At 38.2% G+C, this 19,194-nt stretch overlaps 1 protein-coding gene and 1 long non-coding RNA gene across 6 annotated transcripts in view; one reads left to right on the top strand and one right to left on the bottom strand.

Moving 5' to 3' along the window:
• LOC410933 (serine/threonine-protein kinase S6KL) overlaps positions 1-19,194 on the top strand; it is an 83,227-nt gene that overhangs the window by 24,457 nt on the left and 39,576 nt on the right. The gene's annotated exons all lie outside the window — the stretch shown is intronic.
• LOC113218634 lies at positions 5,825-14,631 on the bottom strand. The gene is made up of 2 exons (XR_003304349.1): positions 7,287-14,631; positions 5,825-7,229 (listed from the first exon to the last, which is right to left on the bottom strand). It is a non-coding gene; the product is annotated as an uncharacterized LOC113218634 (long non-coding RNA).

Below are 19,194 nucleotides of genomic sequence, written 5' to 3'. Positions count from 1 at the left end.
ACACACAAATTTTAATACCACGCTCGATATTCTTATATCTTATTATATATATATATAAAATTCGAAACGTTCGTAGTAAATACGAAAGAGAAAAAAAAAAAGGAAAGGAAAAAAAGGAAATAATTCACGCCTTCTTCCCCTTTTCACCATCCAGACCCGTGGGCGCGAATATAATTGCGAAATGACGAGTCCGCGGTGCAAATGACAGGTCTCTGGTCGCATCCTGACGGCAAGGTGGCTCCTTTTTCTTTCGTTTCCTCTCAAAGATGGCCCCCTTTTCGTATCCACGTCAAAGCATCCTTTTCCGCGACAGGCAATTACGCTTTTGCACGGTGGTATCGCTCTAATTTCGTATCGGTCGGCCATGATGGAAAAGAAATGAGCGAGCCAGAGAGAAGGAGGGAAAGGGGAAGAAGGAGGTGGGAATGAAAATGGAAAAAAAATTGGAGAGCAAAAGAAAAAAAAAAAAATGGAAGAAAAAGTGGAGCGGAGAGAGGTGGGGTTCTCGTGAACGTCTGGGGTCCTAGTTTTAGACGAAACCACGTAAATGGTTTGTCGAGCTCGTGCAATGCGCGTCGTGTGGTAGACATTATACGATATTATGGCGCGGATCGTGTAACGTTATGATTATCTCGCAAGGAGCCCAAGGTCTGTCCTCTTCTTGTCCTCTCCCGCCGATTGTAATTGTTCTTTCGTTTAACACTGGTAACGTCTTCGATGTTTTTCTTTTTTTTCTCTCTCTCTTTCTCTCTTTTTTTTTCGTTCTCTTTATTTTCGCCAGATTTCATTAACACGGTTAAAGGATTTCTCGCGTTATTCGGGAGGAATACAAGGAAAATATCGCGAATACGATACGATCTACATTACGATTTACTTCGATCCTTGTACGGAGGGGAAGATATTTATAAAAGTGATGTCTTTTATTTATTATTATTATTATTATTATTTTTTTTCTCTCGATTTAATCGAGAATGATGTAAATTTCAAATAACGTAGGCGTGGAAAGAATCTCTTATGACGTTTCAAAGATAAGGGGGAAAATGAATTTGATGGTTGGTTATATATATCTCTCTTTTTATTTATACTTATTTATTTATTTATTTTTTGGAATTCTCAATAAATAATGGAGAGATTCGAAGAGGAGAGAAGTGGTACAAGTCAAAAATAAGATAAACACAGGAAGATCCTTATTTACTCTGAGGAGGATTTTTTTCTTACGAATATCAAAGTTCCTTTGTATGAAATGCCACGAAGATTATTGAAATAATTAATCAAGATTGCAGTAAGAATGAAGGAGCACGCGAGGAGAAGTTTCACGAGAGGATGTGATTAATTTAAGAGTAGTTTGTAAATTTGCAATTCTTATTCGCCGTACAGGGATTTTTCATTTTTTTTCGAATATCTCGAATAACTTGAATATACATTAAGAATTTTCCTTATCCGAGAGAAGAAAAAAAAGAGAGACAGAGAGAGAGAGAGAGAGACAGAGAGAAAGAGAGAGAGAGAGAGAAATAAAGATACATGAATGAGTATCCTCCTCAAATACAGTGTTGCCACTGTTGTGAATTCCTTCTCTCATTTTCTATGGTACAAATCAGAAAAGGCAATACGAGACATAAATTACCATATTCTCGTATCGCTATCGTTAACTTGCTTTTATGCTTATCTCGCCATTTAAATCACATTTCTACAATTTTGTTATTTCAATTTACAACTTCGATAATACCATAATACCATAAACGCAATTCGCTTTATCGATACGAAACGTTTATTCCCCACTCGCCCCTCCCCAAAAAAAAGAAAATATATACGCGTTGCAATAAAAATAAATGATAAATTCCAGATTTCGATTCAACGATTTTATGAATCGATCAAAATCAAAGCGATCAAGGATAATGTAATAACCACATCGAATCCTCAACTCGATCACATTCCCCTCTTCCCCTCTTCAATTAGCATTCGAAATCCCCCACGATATACCGTATAACGTTCTCTCTTCGTGGATGCAAGAAGGAGGAGGAGGAGGAGGAGGAGGAGGAGCAAGCGAGAAAAGACGTTAAAGACGAGGTGGAAGGAGAGGAAGCGAGGGTGGGCAGCAGGGGTGGAAGGGAGGAGGATTGGAAGCGGAGGGGTTGGAGCGGAGCGGAGTCGAAGATACATCGGCTAAGGCTAAGTTAGGATGAGGATAGCGGCGATTATCTTAACGATCCCTTGCAGCAAAACCTGAACGGCAACTCCTCTCCGTCCCTCTCAACTCCTCGTGGAGATGTGGAGATGCACCGCGTGCACCGGTCCCACCACCGACGGCGGTCCGCCTTCCCTGTTGCACTTGGTTGCCGTTCCTGCGCGCCTTCCATCGCGCGCCCCCTCGTTGCTGCTCGTCGCTCCTCCACGAGGCTACCAAAGAAATACCCCGCCGCCGAGGTTAAAAAAGAAAGAAACCGTCGTTGGACGTCAGCTGAAAATAGCACGGCGTTGTTGCCTTCGGCGAAAGAAGCGGTGCCTCGACAGCCGCAAGAATCCGCGGTCACCATTTTCTTCCCTTCCTTCCTATTTTCTCTATCCTTCTTTTTTTTCTCTCTCTCTCTCTCTCCCCGTCAGAGATAGTAGATAGGACTGGTTTTAAGGATAAGCGTGGGTCGCAACAGTTGCCGTAATAACGATGCTATAACATCGTTGCAACACGATAAAAAAAGGGGGCCGCGATTCGTAACGAGGGTACGACGGATCTTTTCTCGATTCTTTCCTCGATCTACGTCGAGAAGGGAGAATTGAATCAAACGAGGGTTTTTCTTTTCTTTTGAAAATTTAGAAGAGGGGAGAGAGATGGGCGTATGATTCGAAAAGGAAGTCGAAATATTGATAATGATGGTGATGATATTTAAAAAATTAGGCAAGAGCAGTAAAGAACGAATTCTTTGGTGATTAAAGAATTGGAGGCGACGCGGCACACGGCGTTGAACGCTTCAACGATAATTCGACAACTCGGAAGCCAAGGCGAGGCTGGCCAGCTGGCGTGTTGCGGCAGGAGTAGCCTTCGATTCGTTCAGTGACTCCGAATCTCCAGCGAGCTCGAGATACATCCACGAATACAAGGCGCACACAAGCGTTGTATCAGCTCGGCCTTTCTGTTCTTTCGAACAGGAGATCGCGAGATAGAACGTGTTCTCAGCGTAGCATATATACCGTTGTAACTCGCCGATTCTAAAATCCTGACCTCCTCGAAACCCGTGCCTACCCAAGCGGTACACCAGCACCACCAGTGTCTCTAAAATATTCATGGTCGATCTCGAATGTCGTCATTGGCACACTTAGCCCGAGCAACCGAGGTTCTGGGACACGAAGGATCTCTCTTTCTCTCTCTCTCTCTCTTTCTCTTTCTCTCTCTCTCCTGAATTCTGCATAGAAGCCACACGCGTGTCACACGGCGAGGACATCGTACAGTTGGCCAGGAATCCAGGAGGAGGGTATAAATGAGCCCGCGCATCGGCGTAGAACTCGAGGAAAGAAACTTCGAGTTGTTCGAGTACACTCGAGTGGGTCTAATCGATTAATGGACTCGAGCCTAGCATCGTCGCTCTTCGGATTCAAAGAGGAGTAGCAAAACGACCAAGACGGGGAAAGACCCTGTCCCCTTTCTCTCTTTCTCTCTCTCTCTCTCTCTCTCTCCTCTCTCTTCCCCCTCTCTCTCTCTTTCTCTTCCATGAACCTACAACAGAAGCCGCACGCGTGTCACGCAACAAGGACATCGTGCATACAGTTGGCCAGGGACCCATTAATCCCGAGGAGGGCATAAATCAGCCCATGCATCGGCGTAGAACACGAGGGAAGAATCTTGGTGTGGTTGGAATGGCATCGGCCTAATCGGCGCGAAGCTGGCACACGCTGTCGTGGCTGTCGTGTTCGTAAGAAAGTCGCGGAACGGCAAGGACGAGGAGGTGGCGACCGGTTGACGGGCTGTTGGAAGCCGGTCTACGCTGGTGTGTAATGCGTTACACAGGTATTACAGGTATTATCCGTATTACACGTATTACGAGTATTATACGGACGTACGTGCGACCTCGAGAGAGCAGAGGCCCGGTGAAGAACGGCTTCTTCTTCTTCTTCTTCTTCTTCTGCTTCTTCTTTTTCCTCTTCTTCTTCTTCTTCTACTTCTTCCACTTCTTCTTTCTCCAAGGAGCTCCCTCTCTTTCGTCCTTTGACTTCTCCGTTGCTGCACTCCCCTCTGCATCCCTCGTGTGCACGTCTGTCCTTCTCCTTCTCCTCTCTTTCTCTATCTCCTCTTTTTTCTTCTCTCGCCACGATACATCAGAGCTCCTCTACGTCGTTGTCATCGTCGTGATCGTTGTCGTCGTCGTCGTCATCGTCATCGTCGTCCTCGTTTCTCGTATTCTCTCCTCCTCCCTGCATCGCACGACTCTGCCTCTCCTCCCTTTACCTATTCTCTCCTTCTTCTCGTCGTTTTACCCTGCGGTCCCACGAGCGGGCGGTTTAACGTCCGCGACTTTTTCTTCCCCCTCACCACACCACGTCCCCATCCCACGTTTCTCCTCTTCTCTGGCTCGCCTCCACCTCCTCTCTCGGCTTCTGCTGCGTGTCCTCTGCACGCTGCTCGTCCGGCTTCGACCTCCTCTTCGACGCTCGCTCTAGGCGTCCTCTCTCTTTCTCTCTCTCTCTCTTTCTCCCTCTCGCATATCCATCTTGCCGGCTACTCTACTTGCTTTATCTCGTTTCTTCATTTTTTCTTTCTTTCTTTCTTTTTTTTTTTTGGTTTCGAAGCAGAAGAAGAAGAGCCTCGAGGGATTATCCCTCCATCTCGAGCTTGCTACTACCCCCTTCTGTACGCGCGTGATTCGGCCTGCCTTGTTTCGCCTCTTTGGAATTTTTGGGGGGGTCAACGTCGTTATACAGCGGGGATGTTGGACGTGATTGCTGGCTGTACTGCTGAATCGATTATCTTTTATTTTTGAGGAGTGTCGATGCTTTCCTTTTTGGCGAATTATTTCGTTGTCGTGGTTGCGTTTGACAAGTTGATTGCCTCTTCCCTCTTCTTCTCCGTAGAATGACATTAGACTCGATGATTACATTTTTGCGGAATAAATTTGTTAGAATTTATTAGAATTATAATAATGTATATATATATATTTTTATGACGGAATAATCGTTAAGTATGGAAAGTCACGCGAAGCGTACGAAATTCATGCGGAAGTGAATGTGTTAATGTATAGGAACAATACGAGGTAGAATATTCCCACGTGTATTTTCGTCGATATGCAAATTATCGTCTCGAAAATGATTGCGGAGCGTTGTATACGCGTAAATACGAGTGCTAATGGTTTCTCATGGAGATGAGAAAGGGGGAGAAGAGGAAGAGGAAAAAAAAATATTAAGTTATTTCTTATTTACCATGAATTCTCCTCCATCCAATATCTCGCGGATATTAAAATTTCATTACGTCTATCGTAATATTGATCTTAATTGGATGGAAGGTAATTAATCTCTTATAGAGATTATAGATGTTTATTATATTCTGGTTACTTTCTCAATCCCAATACGGCATTTTAAACGACTTATACGAAATCCTAAAATTCTATTACTCGTTACCCTTTTTTAATGAGAGATTATATCGTTTCATTTGTTTTTTTATGATAGTGAAATTTATATTTCTTCTTTTTCTTCTTTTTTTTTTTTTTTTTTTCAAAATTTTAAACATTAAACACCATTATAAATCAATTCTATTACTCGTTACCCTTTTTTAAAGAGAGATTATATCGTTTCGTTTGTTTTTTTACGATAGTGAAATTTATGTTTCTTCTTCTTCTTCTTTTTTTTTTTTTTTTCAAAATTTTAAACATTAAACGCCATTATAAATCTGGTATCTCCCTTCTCCCGTGCACGAACAATTTTCAAATATTGCGCACGTCATTCGAAACCCATCAATGATTCAACGTACCGACTAATCCCAACCAATCTCCTTGAAAACCTTCGCCTGCAAAGTCCTAAGAAACTTCTCTTCCTCTTCAATCGTCGGACCGGTAAGTTCTCGCGAAATTACCAATCTCAAACTTCCAGCATACGTAATGATACCTTTCAACGCGCTTCTAATCGCGACTAAACGTTGAAACTGAGAGACTCCGCGAAACTTTCTTGCCCTCTGGCCTCCTCGTTGTATTCCTCTCGGTCGTCGGGGAATATACGAGTCGTGAAGTTGAGAGTGCGAAAGAAAATTAAATCGCGGTTAAATTCCAATTATTCAATTCTTTTCCTTTGATAATCAATTTGAGTCAATGGAACACGATTTCTGCAATATTTATATCGATTTTGATCATTAAAATGATTATTTTGTTCAGCTCAATTATCACGTTAATCGAGCTAAAGTTCACGTTGATCGAATATCGGTAGAAATTTCGTCCCAATAAGTGGATTTCACGCATGCAGCTTTTATTCCTTCGGCGTAAATGCGTTACATCAGTTCATTTATTTAATATGTACACATCGTCATTAGTGTCGTCAAATCTCGGAGATGCGATGCAACAATCGATCAACTTCATATAATGAGAGTCTATCCATTATCCTCATTATTTTTATTTCAGATAAGTGAATTTAATACATACGTATTTATACATTAATATATATTATACATTATTTCAAAATTCACCTTTATAAATTAATATGGAGACGCAATAATATTCTATAAGATTCTATAATATCCATTACACTCTTCAACTTATCCAACTTGCTATATCAATTTACCTAAAATTTATTCGATCGACAATCGTCCATTTCCAATCTTCAAACCTCTTATTCTTATAAAAACTCATCATTCCAACAATTATTGCATTGGATGTACAAATTTACAATATTATATAAGAATCCATTACACTCTTCAACTTGCTATATCTACCTAAAATTTATTCAATCAACAATTGATTCCTTTCAACCTTCAAATCTCTTACTCTTCAGAGAATCCATACATAGTGCAACCATACTCATCATTCCAACAATTATAAATATCTTAAACGTCTATGCACTGGATGTAAGGTTTTCTACAAATTTACAAAAATGCAATAAGAGTCCATTACTCTTCAACTTACTATATTTACCTAAAATTTATTCGATTAAAAATCGACTACTTCCAAACCTCTTTCTCTTCAGAGAATCATAGTGCAACTATATTCATCATTCCAACAATTATACCTTACACGTCTATACAGTGAATATAACGTTTTCTACAAATTTACAGAAATGCAATAAGAGTTCATTACTCTTTAACTTACTGTATTTACCTAAAATTTATTCGATCGATAATCGTCCATTTTCAATCTCCAAATCTCTTACTTTTCAGAGAGTCGTGATGCAACGATATTCATCATTCCAACAATTATATCTCACGTCTATGCAATGGATATAAGGTTTTCTACAGTAAAATTTACAGAGATGTAATAAGAGTCTGTTATTCTTCAACTTGCTATATCGATTTACCTAAAATTTACTCGATCGACAATCTCCAAATCTCTCACTTGTTCAGCATACGAATTATTGCGTTATCGAATCTGAGAAAGTGCAACGATACTCGTCATTCCAACAATTGTACGTTTCATGTCTATGCACTGGATAGTCGAGAGAGGCGAGCCTCGATCGCGGAGAAGAAAACGACCTCGGTGTAATGTTCGACCTTTCCGAACCGGTCCCTCACCACGAATGCATTTGCACGCGGGCACAGGTGCATCGCGCCTCGTGTTGTTCACTCCGTGATTCCGCGATGCGCATCCATGCCAGCTGACTGGCCTCGCAGAAGGGATTTCACGAGGGGGGAGGGGGAGAGGGGGGTCCCCGCGTTGCAAGATGATTCTTCACGAAGACACGTCTGCGTGAATTGTGTCCGATCAGGTTCATTGAGTGTGGAGTATAACGGAGGAGGAGGAGGAGGAGGGCGTTTGGAGACGGCGGCAAAGGGAAGCCGTCTATTATGCGTACGTATTAAATGCAAAGTCCAGTGGTACCAGGGTACACGGAGCGGTCTCGTTACATAGTGCACGACCTTAGAGAACCGGTCGCGGAGAATCGATTTGCATGGCCGACTCGTTGCGATCAATTACGTAGCGCTCGCTTCTAAACTTTCTTACGTGGAATCGTGGAAACGCCGTATCGTGTCCTATAGGTGTCTTGGAAACGTAATATTTAATTTTGGGAAATAGTGGAATAGTGGATTTTTAATATCTTCTGGATGATTTCATTTTGGAATAGAAAGATTTAGAATTTTTATTTTGAGTAATGTTGAGTTTTGGTAAAAGAGAATGTATGGTATATATATATATATCGTATGGAATCGTTGAAATGTCGTATGGTATTCTGTAGGTTATCTTAAAAATGTAATATTTAATTTTGGGAATATTAAATAGTGGATTTTTAATAGAGAAAGTAAATCCTCTGAATGATTTCATTTTGAAATAGAAAGATTTAAAATTTTTATTTTGAATAATGTTGAGTTTTGTAGAATTGTTAAAATGTCATATGATATTCCATAGATTGTCTCAGAAATGTAATATTTAATTTTGGGAATATTAAATAGTGGATTTTTAATAGAGAAAGTAAATCCTCTGAATGATTTCATTTTGAAATAGAAAGATTTAAAATTTTTATTTTGAATAATGTTGAGTTTTGTAGAATTGTTAAAATGTCATATGGTATTCCATAGGCTATCTCAGAAACGTAATATTTAATTTTGAGAACATGGAATTTTCTTAAAGAGAATAGATCCTTTGAATGATTTCATTTTGGAATAGAAAGATTTAGAATTTTTATTTTGAGTAATGTTGAGTTTTGGTAAGAGAAAATGTATGGTGGAATCGTGGAAACGTTGTATGTTCTATAGGTTGTCTTTTTGGAAACATGGAATAGTGGATTTTTAATAGAGAAAGTAGATCCTTTGAATAATTTCATTTTGAAATAGAAAGATTTAAAGTTTTGGTAAGAGAAGATGTATGATGAAATCGTGGAAATGTCGTATGTTTTATAGGCTGTCTTAGAAACGTAATATTTAATTTTGATTCTTTGGGTGATTTCATTTTCGGTTGAAATCGAGAAAAAATTTTGGAATAGAAAGATGGATAACGTTGAGTTTTGACAAGAGAGGGTGTAGTTTCTCCGAATCATTTCATTTCTCCTTATACTGTGAATGAATGTTGTTTAAAATTTTTGAGATTTGGAATATCTAATAAGAAAGATTGAAATGGACAATCGTGCATAACGATTATTCTTCTTAAGTTGACGATGATCGTAATATGTTCTTCATTCGAGTGGTTGAAAATGGAGTTAGTACGTGGCGTTTGTTTTGCAAACTTGTTTTCCTTCGTCCACGAGCTATTGCCTTATCGAATCGTTAGTCACGCGAATAATTACAAAATAATCCGCAATAAGCATAATTTATTTTGCTAAGAAGCATCATAGATGCGTCGTTAATACATGGATATTAGGCATGGGATAGATAAAGACTCGGTTAAGTGGAAAATAAAGAGAACTGCGATCCGCACACACCGATGAAATTTGAATCTGACATTAGACGAATGAATCGGTGAATGAAAGGAACAATATGCTGTACGTTAGCTTCTTAGAATTCCTACTCCTTTCACTCATTCTTAACACAATATTGCCCTTTCCTCGCAACAGCTACTTTCCCATTCTCTCCTTTATCGCATCTCTTCTCGTTGTTATTCGTGTTTTACTCGTTGAAATTTCCGAAACGTGTCTAAAAGCCATTCGCGGAGCATCGTTTTCGATGTCTATTACCGCTTCCACATTGTACGTCTCGAGTCTTCTAACTACGTAAGTTGTTTCTCTGCTCGACCGTGCATCCTTGACTTCTCAATTGACAGATTAGAATCTTCGGATTCGAAATTGTTCAAGGAACAATTGTTCGAGAATCATGCCTTATAAATAATACGTAAACAAATTTTAGAATAATTATCATGGACGGGGATAATTTTTAAAATTATATACTCGAGATGTGAAAGAATTGTTCCACGAATAAACAAATTGATAAAATAAAAAATAATTCGTTTACATAGCCAATATATATATCGCGAATTAAATTATTGTTGCATTAGCTTATATAAGAAACGTATCTAAGTAAATGTGTATGTTGTTAAACGCAGTAATAATACGCACTTAACTTTCTCGCACATAGAACAACAATAATTTTCGATTAAAATCTATAATTACTTATAGTTAACTAAAATAAATTAACTTTCCTCTTAGATTTCTACAGTTCTTCAAAATTATAAATCGTGCACAAGCATTCCCATTGCACAATTGACCAATTACCTTTTACCTGGAGTGGAAGAAAACAGGGTTAATTTTTTTAAATTAATAATAGAAAAATCATCGGAAAAACAAAATTCAAAATAATCAATTTTCAAAATACGCAATCCTCTCCTACCAATTCCATTTCTAAAACTGAACAAAGAAAAATTAACACCTTCATCATAATTCGAAACGATAATATCTCATCTCTCCTCCTCAATCCCCCCAATCTCCAACAGACTCAAACGCGTTCAAACGCATCATCTTCTCCGAGATTACGTACGAAAACCATCGATCCAGCGGTTCGAAAGAAAAAGGACGAGAAGGGAGAGGAAGGGAGAAAAAGGAAAACTCGAGGGAAAAAATGGAAAAGAAACGGCGATGCTCGTCACGCGTTCGACGAGGTACACGCAGCGGCCGTGGCGAGGATGGAGCCTCGATATGCTCATTCATACTTCGCCCGTCAGCTGACGTCCACCGATCGCCGATGAATTACAATGCGTGACTTGGCATGTACGTATGCGCCCCCAATCTCTCTCTCTCTCTCTCTCTCCTCTCTCGCGTTTCCACGCGCCCCTTACGCTTATCCTTTCCTCTTTCCTTCTCCCTTCAACTCTCTTCCATTCCGTGTTTCGCGAGGAGAAGGAAAGCCCGCGGCTCTCTTCTCGGATCGATTCATCACGTTTGACGAGAGAGGCGCTCCCGTGCCGTCGTCGTAATCGGCGTCGTTCTGTTGCGCGATCACGAAATCCGAGCCGACCGCGAACTTGCCTTCCTCGTTTGCATTCAGGGTCATCGCGGATTCAATGACGTAGCTTAATACGCGATCGTTGCCACGGTTGCATTTTGATTTTTTTCCCCCGGCGTGGGATGCGTTTCTTTTGGGGGAGAAGAGGAGAGGGGAGGGGAGTGGAGGGGTTTGGCAGGCTTTTTGTTGCCGGCCGGCCGGCCGGCCGCGTTGGAATGGAATTTCGAAATTTGGTTTCGAGAGGTTGTTCGAGAAAATGTGGTTTTCTTTTTTTTTTTTTTTTTTCTCGTCGTTTGGTTTTTTGGTTGGAAGTTGATGGTGGTTCGAGGAGATTTGGAGGGGAGGCGAGATGGGTTCTTTTTTTTTTTTTTGTAGATTGTCGATCGTTGAGACTTGTCGTTGAGTTCGACGTGGTTGACGATTGGTTTGGAAAGGTTTGAAGAGGGGAGAGAGTGATTTTTCTTTTTTTCTAGATTTATCGTGGAGTTGGTTTGATTCGGGGAAATTTAGAGAGGAAGATTGCATCTCGGTGGAGTTTGTTTGAGAGTGGTTTGAGAAAGTTTGGAGAGAAAAAAAGTTTTTCTTTTTGTAGATTGTCATTCAGTCATCAATTCTTGATGCTGTGTGAATGAAGATAGATACGTATTATTGATTGAAAGCAGAATTATTGTATTATTCTTCGCGATATAACGTCACGTCACAACAATTTGTTAATTGAGAACACAAACACTTTCGTGGACAATATTAATATTTAACGAATTTTCATGTATCGTGGTCGTTTTTTCGAGTTGTCTGAGTTCGAGACAATCGGCTGGATCAATTGGCTATTTCGTCTAAATAGAACGATTTACGATTTCCTTATTCTTCATCGTATTTTACGTTTCCTGTGCCACTTTCGATTTTATTAAGGGAATGGCCATCTTGTTTCACACGTGGTGAATCGTTGCAAAATATTTACACGATATTCTCGAAATCAATTAAAATTATCTATGAAATATTTTTAATCAATTGCTTTCAATGTTAATACAAATTCTCTTTTTTCACCTGTTCTTTCTTTCTTTTTTTCCATTGTCTAGAATTAATCAACACGTATCACTTTTCTCTTCGTCCCTTTCATCGTTATTCGATCTTCCACATGAAAACAAATATCATTATCGTCAAAAGAAAATCCCCAATTACTACAAACTAGCACATGATTGATAGATGAAATATCTTAACGAAGATCGTCGGTTAATGATCTTAGATCTTGGTATTCTTCCATCCTCCGTGTCGTTTTAGCTCATTCTTTCGGCAGTTCTCCTCTGCTTTTCTGACAGGCCTTGATATCCGACCGATATTATTCCATTGACGGTTATGGAACCTTACCAACGAAGTTAAGACCTCGACGATAATCTTGCCGCTCTTCGAGAGGCTGTCGAGGCTGGTCGACGGCAAAAGGGCCCCCTTATCTTTCGAAGGACGGAGTCGATTAGGGTCATATTAAACGGCAGGCCTTCGTGTTCAATTCACAATTGGAATTGCGATGAAAGCTGCCTGGGCTGATTGCTGCTCAAGTACTTATTATTGAAACCGATACGACGAAGTTGTAACGTCGTTCATCAACTGAACATCCAACACTTTTAACATAAATAACGGATTCTGAGAAATTTTGAAGAAAACTCTTGTCTTCGCAATATCGATTAGAAGATTTTTAAAATTATAGAGTAAATGTTTTGTATGGAGTAAAGGTGTTGAGTACAGAACATCGAGGAGCGATAGCAAGTCAACTTTGGAGGGAAAATTAGCAGAATCGTTCATTAGAGTAGTGTGAAAATTTTCCTTTAAGAAACTATCCATTTCATATGCGATGAATACGTATGTAATGAGATCCATTGGAAAACACATTGTCTCCTGACGAAAAGACGATCACCACTTGTACATACACACATACACTGCTCGGATGTTTAATTCATACGCGTTTCTCGAAAATACCGGGAAGCGTGATTCATTCGATGGCCCAAGGACCCTGATATTTCTCATAAATACCCAGGTCGCGATATTTATATTTCCTCTTAGGTTTATTCCTTCCTCCCGCAGACATCGATCAAACGTGTTATTCTCGTCGTCAAAATCATAAAATCATAGGAAAGGAATTCTTGCAATTATTTTTCGTCCCTTCTCGATAGTTCATTTCTTCCTCGCAATTTCTTCGTTTCCTCTCTCCGTCCATTCCTCGATTTCTTTTCCCTATTTCGAAACAAGAGTCGAAGCAAGAGTCGAACTAGATAATATCGAATGAAGAAATTGTTGGCAGTTCAATTCATTCTCTTCTCCATCTTCGAGTTGAGGTCGATGGTGTGCAAAGACCCGGCCCTTCCCAGAACCAAATCATTTTCGCGATACTTATCGATCTAAACGACATTCAGGGCGCGATTTCACGTCGCGACACTGCCAACAGAATCCAGGGAATTCTAATCGTGGATGAAATCCGTCACGTTGCGCGCCTCTCAAATTTTTGCGCTGCATTCGATTAACACAACAACACCAGCTGCTTGGAACTGTCCAAGCTATTTATTACGAGCTTCGTCGTATTCTTTTCTTTTTTTCTCTCTCTCTCTCTTTTTATTACATTGCTCTTTATTTTATACTTCTGTACGGTCGTTTCGAATTACAGCAACTTGCGAAACCTTTCGATGATCGCGTGTTACGGGCAATCGGAAAAGCGAAATGCAAAGGAGATGGGAAAACAAAATGTCAAACCGAGTCGCATCGTCACACGTAACCGGTGACTTCAGCCGGTGAGTTTAATATTTGCAAAATAAACAACGCAGGAAAATGAATCACAAGGCCGGTGCTTGTCAGTGGTTCTCATCTGATTTGTATCCTAAATTTTCCTATTTCCTTTATTTTTTTCTTCGAAATTCAACAATTTGAAATTTATTTATTAAAGCGTTCACTTGTATAGATAATTGGAGCAACATGACTTTTCGATCCTTTACGATCGAAACGATGAGCATTCTCTCGAATATTTCTAGGTTGATAGATCGAGGATATTTTCTCAACACGAAACTAGATTATATGAATTGAATTTAGTTGGAGCATTGATTGAAGTAACTAAAATTTCGAATAAAGTTACTTCAAATAATAGTTTTATTTAAAATGCTATAAAAATAATATTTATTCGTGGCTATTATAATTAGTTCTTCGTTCATCTTCGTTTGGCGATATCTGCGATTGAATGATAATTTCTTGAAATAATTTATTAATTCTAAATATTAGGAATAAGAAAAAATACGTATTATTTTATGTTTTTAAATTTTATTACTAGTAATTGAACATAGTAAATATATGGTAAATATAAAACATTGTAGATTTAATATCTAATTTACATATTCCGCAAATTTTCTAAACGTCTTCGTTTCTATCTCTGTGATTCGTCATTGATTCGTTTCTAAGAGAATGTACAATATTCCTCAATAAACTTATCACAAATCTTCTAATAATAACTCGCAACGTTTTTTAGTATAACAAATTCAAAAAAAAAGATTCTTACTTAACAATTTACAAATTCATTTTCGTTTTTATTCCCCGTCACTCGATTCGTCATTTTTTCTAAAAAAAAAAAAAAAAAAAAAAAGAAATAAAACGTCTACTTCCGATCTTCACCTTAAAACGCCCAACTTTCTTGGAACTCTTAAGCGCCGAGACGATACGTGATCCGCGTGAGAATAAATACTAAAACGGTATCCGATTTTTCGCATTAAAAAACGGTATACCCCGTTCCCTTTACCGCGTGTGGATCATCCGAGTAACGAGGAAGGATCGACGGTTTACGAATCGAATACGAAACGAACGAGACCCGGCCGATCCCCGAACGAATTTGGCGAAATTCGTTGCACGATGAAACGCGTGGTGATGATCGAAGGCCGATATGATCGAGGACTCGTGTGTTCCCTATAATATATCTCTTCTTTTTCGTTTCAACCTTGGGCGATGTCAATTAGGAGATGCACACTAATTGCATAACGTTCGCAACATCGAAGAAGAAGAAGAAGAAGAAGAAGAAGAAGAAGAAGAAGAAGAAGAAGCTCGGAAGATGAAAGATTGAAAATAGCCAGGCGTTAATTTCGCTCCAAGGAAAGGGCAAAGACGCTGGACACTTGCCTTTCCACGATATCTAAGATAATATTGATCTTTTTGCAACGTTGGAGAACTCGGTTGGGCAACCGTTTGTTTAGAGAATAATGTTGGCTAACAACGATCGTCTAATATTTACCGTGCCTTTGCTATCCAGCCAGCCTTTGGATACTTACTAGTTGCTAAATGTTTATTGTGCAAATTGATTTGTTGGAAAATATTGAGACAGACACCTTTTGTCTATTGAAATTGCCATCATCCGACTGATTCAGATTAGATCATTATAAAACAACTATTATTTTAAACGAGCAATCGATTCTGCCTATAGACACAAAACAGAAGATATCCTTGGTCATTACTAATACAAGTATTAAAGTATTATACTTTAATTCACACTTCATCTACACTTGTGTATGTAAATAAATGTGCAAGTAAATGAGAAAAACTCTTCACATATGATTCTATGTATATTATGTTACTATCGTTAAGATGATTTTGTGAGTAAGTAAAAAAAGGAGCAGTGGTTTTGATAATATTAACACTTTATTTAAACAGAAACATAATTGTAGATATCCACGATTCCTTTCATCGACATCAATAATTTTCAAGATACGCTTCTGAAAGTGCAAATTAATATTACAATATCTTAATTTTCCAATTGAATTTGGATTTGTTATTGAAAAAAAAAAATAATCAGTTTCGATCAATCTCCCACATCATTAATCGATTCATTGAATAACGAATCGAACGGTATATCTATTTTTTCCCCCTCTTCCTTTCAAATCACACTTATCCCGTGTTATCTTCTCCCGTTATCCCCTCGCGATAACTGTAAATCCGATCTCTTGTCCCGTCCATCATTTCGGTTTTGCACGTCCTTTTCTCCATCTCTACTCAATCGACTCCCTCTGTCCGTCAACTCTCTTCTTTTTCGACTCGATTCCAAGTCGTCCGCCGATCCATCATTCCGGTGCAGCAGGATGTTAACCATCACGATCTTGCCTCCTTCCTTCTCCCTCCCCTCTCCTTCTCTTCCAGGCATCTTTCACCTTTGATTCGAGTCGATTTTTCTCAAGCGATTTTCGAGTTCGGTTGGGCGAAACGATGTATCGTTTCTACAGGGAAGCGATGATCGATGGGAAATTAATCGATGCTCGCGAGTGAACATGCTTTTATTCATATCTCAGCGTGGAAATATAAATTGTCGATAAAGCGTCGATTGGAATTTCTTCAACGGGATTAATAATGATGCAATTAAATTTTTATATTCATTTTCGAAAGAATGGACAGAGTAACAGAATCAATTGGTTCAATGATGGAAAGAAAAAAAACGAATGAATGAAAGTTTAAGTAAAAATTTAAGTTTCTTTTTAATTCAGAAAAAGAACGAATCGTGATAATAAGAAATTTTTGAAACGATGAATTTGATTGGATGTTTGAACGAAATATCGATTTCTTACGAAAATTTTATTAGATCTCTTTTAAATTCATATTTTTATAAATTACAGAAATGGAACTTTTATAGAAATTTTTTACCAAATGTTGTAACGTAATTTTCTACGAAATATTACGAATATATATATACAGATATAGATGCATAAAGATTCTCTTTTCCTTCTTCTTGTCCTTTCAACTAAAATACTTCTCGACCCGTTGTTAATTCCATTAAGGCCACGGCAATAACGAACGTTTACCATCGCATCGCTGTTAAAATAACGCGTGATTAAAAAGATGGTTTCGTTTACGAAGGATACGACGCTACTCCGATTATTATTATTATTATTTTTATTATTCAAAGAACGTTCCTCTTCTCGTATGGTTCTCGAAAGCGGAGATAATGAACGATTAGCTGGAATTTAAGGGAGTTAATGTATTATGATTTTATCCGTGTGTGATGTAACGTGTTTTCAATTTTTCACGTGTTATTAAAAAAACATATATTCTGATGCAACAGCAGATGCAACGCGGCGCCTCTTTCCTTCCTCCTCCCCTCTCTCTCGATTCGACATTGAGCCCGAATATCTTAAGCGTCGGGGACTCGGCGGCAAGTCGCCATTGTAAATGAGATTGATCGACGAATAATGAGTTTTACGCGGTTGAGGAAACGAGAATATCGACACCGCGTCCGATTGATTAATTTGAAACGTGATCGAGCGGAAAAATTGTGGATTTTGCATAATTTTTAGAATATTTACAATTCCTTGCACGCGATTCTGTTATACTACGATTTAATTGATCATCGTACGTAGAAAAATTGTAAATTTTTTCGTGATCTTTCAAAAAGAAATTTCGTAAGAGGAAGGATTTTTCGAAGCGCGCAAAAATTCTTAAATTTGTGAGAAATATTCAGAATTAAATTGATCGTTGTAAAAAATTCATCGATCGTTACAGAATTCCTTCTTCCTTGAAGCCAAAGAAATATTAACGTTTAAAAAAATTTTGAGAATTCTCGTTTTCCAAAAAAAAAAAAAAAAAATAAAATAAAATCGAAGTGGATGGGCAAATTATTCGTAAAGGTTCGCGGTGTCAATGATCTCCGGGTTATAGCCAGTTTCCAAGATCGATGTTGGCCGTCATAGAAGTCGAATGACGTTAATCAGAAGAGGATCGTTTCGAAAATGTTTCACGTAAAGCGGTTCGATTCGAACGCATTGACTCACGGCGCAGTTACGAGTGATGCAAGTTGAAAGACCATTTGCTCGTTCGAATAACATTGTCGGAAGAGAACGAAGAAACTTGCAAAAAAAAAAAAAGGAGAAGAAGAAAGGAAAAAAAGGAAAGAAAAAACTGCAATAATTGGTTAATTATCACAAATATTTATTGTTCAGTATTACCAAGAAGAATTCGTTTTATTTCCTAATATAATTAGGTTTCGCATCATTTAACTCTTAACTGGAAAAATATTTCCTTCGAGAATAATTGATATTGATAAGATTGAAATTTAAAATTTTTTAATTGCTTTTTTTAATTCCAAATTCTACGAATTTTTATACGCGTGTACTTTTTTTTTTTTCCTTGCATATTTTCTAGACGATGCAACGATCGTCTCCTTTTTTTACCTTCTTTAATCGGCGAGAAGACGATTGAATATAAAGACGATTGAAAGTCAAATTACCATTTTATTAGATTCGTATTCTTATTCGAAATCTTGGTAACCTGTTCATATAATTGCGCATATAATAACCTTTCATTCAAATCAGATTTATGAATGAATGGGTGAATCGACAATGAGGATGATAATTGGCAATCAATCGCATTATATCTTTCCAAGAAATCAATTTTTCTCGAAGTAAACATAATTGCTCGGATATCGTTTGTCATTTTTCCTTAAGTCAATCGATATCGGCGTTAAAGATATTCAATCCGTCCGATGAGATCGTTTTATTATCATTAATTAAAAAAAAAAAAAAAACCTTTGACTTTGACAACGGAAGAAATTAAGTTTCAGCGAGAGAATTTTCATTCACTCGACACAAAAATTCCTTTCCAATTTGTGTTTGAAATTTAAAATGATAAATGCCCGAGCCTCAACTCGATTGTCTCAACTCCACTTTCATAATTTTATCTATTTACACTGTGTAATAATAAACCTCGCAGTAAAGTGAAACTTTTAAAAAAAATTTTTATATCTTATTAATCATTCGGTATCGCAACCACGGTTTTCCATCCATTTATTTATATTTCCCACGTTTCGCGTTATTTACATAAATTCCTAAATAACGTAATACATAATCTTAACGAACGATTCTCCATATCCAATTCGTATTCCATTTATCCAAACAAAATACATCGAATTCCTCCAATGAGAAGAAAATTTCATCTTTCAAAATTTCATCCTCCACCTTTCCTATCACGTTTTGTATCGATTCCTTAAAATTCCTTAAAATTCCTTAAAATTCCGAGGAGAGGAGAGCGACAAAAATTATTACAAAATATAACAACGATGCTATCCTCAAATCTCCCCTCCCAGAAACATCATCCCCCGCCCCACTGAAATTGTTGAAAAATTCACACGGTCTCCTCCGAAT

The sequence above is a fragment of the Apis mellifera genome, linkage group LG3, assembly GCF_003254395.2.
Source record: "Apis mellifera strain DH4 linkage group LG3, Amel_HAv3.1, whole genome shotgun sequence".
NCBI classification, from domain to species: domain Eukaryota; kingdom Metazoa; phylum Arthropoda; class Insecta; order Hymenoptera; family Apidae; genus Apis; species Apis mellifera.
This window is presented reverse-complemented; position numbering and strand designations above follow the sequence as displayed.